We start from the raw sequence: 6,000 nt of genomic DNA, 5'->3' as shown, positions 1-6,000 counted from the left end.
GGTCCACGTGCGCCCGGCCAGACCCCCCGCGGCCCGCGCCCGACGGGCTGGGGGCGGGGGGGGGGGGGGGCGGGGCGCGGGCGGAGGGCGGGCGTCCGGGACCCCCGCCCCCCGCCCGCGGACCCGCCGGGTCCCAGGGGGCGAGAGGGCGCCGCTCCCAGGCACCGAGTGGCCCAAAGGTGGAAAACTGCGTGCCACGGAGACGGGAGACTGCGTCCCGCCTGCTAAATTTGTGTAAAAGTTTAAAAAAAAAAAAAAAATCTCTCAAACTGCCGGGGCCTCGTCTGGAGCGAGGATTTGGTTGCTGCCTGAGTCTACAACATGCACGTCCTGCCAGAGGCCGGCGCTCGCCCGAGTGCGGATGCAGTCCACTGGATAGCTGTGCTCACTTTCTGACCCGCCTGCCCCTTGGACCGGCAGCGGGGGGTGCACCATCTCTCAGCCCCCGTGGCTAAATCACCCGCAAATGCCAAGGAAACGTGCGGGTTTCCGCAGGGACCGGAAACGCCCTCCCGTACAGTGGGAGACTCTGCTGTGGCCCGCAGGCTGCGCACATCTACGCGCCGCTGGCTGGCACACAGCAGCCCTTTTGTGCCGTGGCGTCTTCCTCACAGGCTCGTGCCCACCCGCCACCTAGCTTCGTTGCAACACCGTTTGCCTCAGTCCTGCAACTTCTTAAAACACACGTGCACACTCCTACGCGTCCACAAGTAACTGCAAAGCTTTCAAAGGTTCAGTGTGTGGGGACTGAAACCCAAGGCTAGGACACAGCAGCCGGGCACAGCAAATCTAATGTACAAGGCAGGTCTGGGCACCATTGTCTCCTACGTCTTTGCTTCAGCCGTCCGTTCTGACTGTCCCCAGTGTCTCAGCGCCACGCACAACTGGCATCTGCAAGAACACGCGAACTTTACAGGAGAGTGAGCGTCAGCCACGGAGAAGGACACGTCCAAGAGAGGGAGGGCGGGACCGCAGCCACTGCTGCTGGTCCGCTAAGGAACAAGCGCCCTCCTTTCTGCCCTGCAGGCCCTTTGCCCTGGGGGTGCTGCTCTTTCCGGAAGCAAATAAGCTGCAAATCACGTGACCCCCCCCCCCCCCCGCATGATTCTCTCCCCCGACCCTTTTCAAAATGCCTGGTTTTCTCCAGTGATAAACTATAGTTCACTTTGGCCTGATTTAGTTTCTAATAATAGTGCTCACTTTGAGATGCATGTTGGAGGGTTGTTTTGTTTTAGTTCGCTTTTTTTGCTGACCTTCGGGCAAATGGAAGTCTGTTTCTGTTGAGAAGCCGCAACATTTCATTTTCTTTCCAGCTGTTTTCTCTGCAGCCACCTTCTAGTCCCCACCGAAAATGTACACACAACAGCCCTTGTCATCTGTTTAGACGAAAACTTTTTGTTCGACCGTTTCAGAGAAAGTGGGTTCGCACTTCCGCACGCACACGGGTGCCCACCAGCTTCCCGCCTGGGCCACCGGACCAGGACTCAGCCCTGCCCTGCCTAAGGCTGAGCTCCCCGCCGCCCCCAACCTAGTTTCAGATCCCCAACCAAAGCCACCACATGGGGAGGCCAGGTTTTTAAACGCTCCCCTTACCAGCACCCCCCTCCCGGTGAGCGCCTTTCAACTGGTAGATGGTGTGGAGCTATTTGCCAACTCAGCAGACACTCCTGTCCTGATGCAAATGTTTAGCTTGGCGCTTAGTCTCTGAGGCTGCGGGTGTGGGAGCACAGAGCTCCAGCCCTGGGTGTGATAGAGCAGGGCCTCTCCTAATCTGGATTAGGAAACTACGCGGCCGGCTCGAAGTTAAGTGTCGGGAGAACAGAGCGAGCTTTGTTCTGTTCCGGAGAGCCCCGGGGGCATTCTGTGTGGAGCAACCTCGGAATGGGTGGGTGGGTGGCTACCTACCAGGCCTTGCATTTCCCTGCGCTCTCCACGCGGAAAAACAAGCACAAGGCCTTCAGAAACAACAGGCCTAATGAGCTTCAACCCAGATGCTCATTAAACTGGAGGGAAGTGCCGGGGAATCACGCAGATTCTCACAGGGGCAGCTGACGCCTTAGTCAGGCCTTGGGGAGGGGACAGATCACGCGTCCTCCAGCGCTCGCTCGGCTAGGCAGGCGTTGACCTGCAGTAAACGGAGCGCCTGTCATACCCTCAGCCTGTCTCCCTGAAGGACTCGACCACGCTTTCTAGCTGCCTCGCCTCGTAGTTCTCACAACATACACGGATATTCACCTGGTCCAAAGGCCTCGCTGCACCTGGCCTGCTGTCTTTTCTGCAGAGGCCCTTTGTCAAATGCAGGAAACAGGAAGAATCCCCACCCCCCCAGATGGCTTTTTTCCTTGTGAAAGAGAAGAGGTTGTTGCAGGATGGGCCACCGGCTGTTCAAGTGAAGACACTCCGAAAACGGTGTCCCAGAATCCGACAGCAAAACCTCAGCACACTTTTTAGAAACTGTTCCAATAGCGAGAGCTTGGCCCATAACCATCACCTGGTATTTACATTTAAACATCTCCTCAACTGGGATGAAATGGTAAGAAACGCACGTCTTCCTCCACCGACACAAAACACCCGGCAAATAATTGATCTCCTTTTGATGAGCGTACCGACTGGCCTGGGCTCCTCTCTGTTAAAGAACGTAGGTTCTCGAAGCTGGCAGGCTTCGGAGAACGCGGCTCTAAGTCTGCTCTGCAAATGCCGCAGGAAAGTTCTGGTCCTCAGAAGCACGTCCGCCCCAAAAACTCACTACCAAGTTTGCCCGCTGTCTTAAAATAATTTAAATAAAACATCGGGCGCTCCTAAGGCCTTTGGGAAGGTGTCTCCGGTTCCCAGGGTGCAATCGTCGGCCCGATGCCCCGGCAGGATGCCGGTCACCCCGGTGGGAGGCCGTTTTCAGACACCTGCGGGAGCACAGCCGGTGGGAGCTCCAGGCCGCCCGGCTGGAGGTGGTGGCGCTTCTAAGGGCAGCGGGCCAAGGGGACTCCGTGAGACTCCCTGTCGGGAGCGGAGTCGCCATCACCAGGCTTCATTCGCTTTATGCACTTTTGGGACTATAAACAAGCGGCTTGAAACTTGGCGGTCCCTCTTCAAACTATCCTGAATCCTTTTCTACGGTTGGAACTCGCCCTCTACGAGGTTGCAAAATGTTCTGAATTAGGGGCTGTGTCCAGACGGCGCGTTTGATGCCTGGAGTCCTGCGGGTCGAGCCACCAGCGGGGCAGAGCCGCGGCGGGGGGCGGGGGGCGAGACGGCGCCCGCCACCGGCGGAGCTCGCGCAGGGGCGCAGACCCCCACCTCACGCCGCGTGGCTGCTCTCCCAGGCCGCAGGGTGGCCTTGCCCCCGCTGGGGACGAAACCGGCCGAACTTCGTTCCCAAAGAAACCTCCTGGCTCGGTCGCAAGGCGTCTCCCGCGGTGGCGACGGCCCTAACCTCGCCCGGTCCCCGGACCGCCTGCGTTTGAACGCAGTTTGGGCAGCGGCTCCGCCGCGAGGCTGCGCTCAGCGCTGGAGGAGAGGAGACACCTATTGGCAGGAAGGCGCGCTCGAGACCAGGGCTGCTCCGGGGAAACACCAGGGGGACACCGCTTCCCAAGCCGCGCCGCGCCGCGCCGCGCGCCCCGCCGCCCGCGCCCCTCCCGGCGGCGGACCCGGGCCCGGCCCGCTCGCCGCTCCCGGGCCGGGACCCCGGGGGGCGCGGGGGGCGGGGGGGGCGGCGGCCTCGCCGGCTTACCTTCCTCCGCCGACTTCATGGTGCCGCCGGAGGGCGGCGCGGGCCCCAAAGTTTCTCCGCTCCCGCAGACTGCAGCCGGAGGCCCGAGTGGAAACTTGGAAGGGACTGGAAAACTGGTACTTGGCATCCACGCGGCGGCGGCGGCGGCGGCGGCGGCGGCGGCGGCGGCGGCGGGGAGCAGGAGGAGCGGGAGGAGGAGCGGGAGGCGCTCGGCGCCGCCGCCCCGGCAGGGTCTCCCGGGAAGGCAGGGACCTCTCCCCCGGCTCAGCGCCGCCCGCCCCGGACAAATGTCATTGGGGGGCGTGTGCGCGCGTGGCGGGCCGAGCCGCGGCCCTGCGGCCCGAGCTGCGTGGCGGGGTGGCGGGGTGGCGGGGGCTCGGCGGTGTGCTCCCGCGCCCCGGTGCCCGCGCCCGGCCGCCCGACCCGGCGCGGTGACTGTGCCGGCGAGTTCGGAGTCCTCTGAGTGTCGCTCTGACGCAGGGCCGCGCTCTGCCTCCTGCCTTTTTAAAGCTGGAAAACACCTCCCCCGCCTCCCCGCCGGCCCGGCCGCTCCCGCGCCCCCTCCCTGCCGTGACATCACGCCCCCGCCCGAGCCGGCGCAGGGCCCGGAGGACAAGTCGCCGAGCTCCTGCCCTCCCCGCGCCGCCGGGCCCGCTGCTCGCCGGGCCCGCGGGGCGCACGGGGGGCGGGCAGGGGCGCACGGCCCCGGAGGGGGCGCGCCGGGGGCGGGCAGGGGCGCCCGCGGAGGGCCGGGGCGCACGGGGGGTGTCGGCGGGGGCGCCCGTGGAGGGCGGGGGCGCCCCGGGTGAGACCCGGGCGCACCCGAACAACGAGCCGGCCGGGACGCCGGGGTCCAGCCCGTGTCCTAAGGGAGTCACACTCTGCTTTAAAGAGGGGGCGGAGGGAGCGGAGACGAGGGGGCCGAGAGCGCCCTGCATGCTGAAGTCATTATGTAAAATCGCAGGCTTCCCCCGCTGTGGAAATTTGGAAAAGCGCTTCCATTGGCAGGCCCGAGAAAGGAAATTCCCATCCCGCTAAATTACTAACAGATTGCACGGCAGTCCCGGGACGTGGACTTATTGTCATTTTACTCTGTAAATATCTGAGCGACCCAGATTGCCTGCCGCGTGAGCTAGCTGGGGGGGGGGGGGGGTCCCGGAGAACCCGGGCACAGCCCCCACGCCCGCCCCCGGGCTCCCAGCCGCCCCGGGAGGGACTTTGGGGTTCCAGCCGAGGGGGAGGGGTCTGAGCCCGGGAGCTGGTTTCGGGAAGGCCCCTCGAACGCCGCCCGGTTCACTTTACACTTTCTTCTCCCCCCCCCCCCCCCCCCCCCCCCCGCCTCCCCGCCTCTCCTCGGCGCGGCTCAGCTGCCAAAACCGGACCGTATTTTCGTGTTGGCCTTGGATGGAAGGGGTTGGGGCGTCAGGGCGGTTAAAACGTCTGGTGTATAAAAATCATAAATCTGCTGCACGACACCCTTATGTGGTTTCAAATAACCCCAAAAGCAAAGTTGTGTCTGCCGCGCGGACTCAGGAGGCCTGCAGGCAGCGGACGCCCCACAAGCCTCCAGGGCCTGGACCCGGGGGGGGGGGGGTAGGGAGGCGGGGGGGGGGGGCGGTGCAACATTTGCCCCAACCGGTGAGTTTCGCTGGCTAATCGGTGCCCGACGGAAGCCGTCACCACCGCCGTCTGTTGGGTTATCCAGTCCGTTGGGGACAACTGAAATCCCTCTTTCCACCCACTCTTCGGTCAGGCGGCCGCGCTCCCGCGGGTGTCTGGGTGGCTGTCAGGACACTTCCCAGGTGCCCCTACCTGGAGATCTGCCCCCACGCGGTGAACTGGGCCTGGCACGTGCCTTGGTGCCCCGGGGCCGGGGAGAAGGTGACGCGGGGGAGGGGGGGAGGATACTATGGCTTAGGGCCCCGGAGGGGGGGGCACCCACGGGGATGCCCGAGGCTGGGGAGACCCCTCGAGGATGCTGAAGCTGGGGGCACCCCATCAGGATGCCCCGAGGCTGGGGGGACCCCGCGAAGACTCTGAGGCTGGGAGGGGGAGGGGCGCGCCTCCTGCGTGGGAGGCCGCCAGGGGGCGCCAGGGCCTCACAGCCCTTGCCCCTCCCTCGCCCCGCCCCTTACAAAGATCCTGCGGCCTGGGGGTCTTAGTGGCCCACATCTGGGGCCACGGGGAGGGTTGAGGGCAGAGTCCGGGCACCGGGGCAAGAAGGTCTCACAAGTTGCATGAAAATAAAAATTGACCCCCATCGCTTCCTG

The sequence above is a fragment of the Panthera tigris genome, chromosome D3 (assembly GCF_018350195.1).
Source record: "Panthera tigris isolate Pti1 chromosome D3, P.tigris_Pti1_mat1.1, whole genome shotgun sequence".
NCBI lineage: Eukaryota > Metazoa > Chordata > Mammalia > Carnivora > Felidae > Panthera > Panthera tigris.
The sequence above is the reverse complement of the archived record's forward strand: the minus strand, read 5'-3'. Positions refer to the sequence as shown.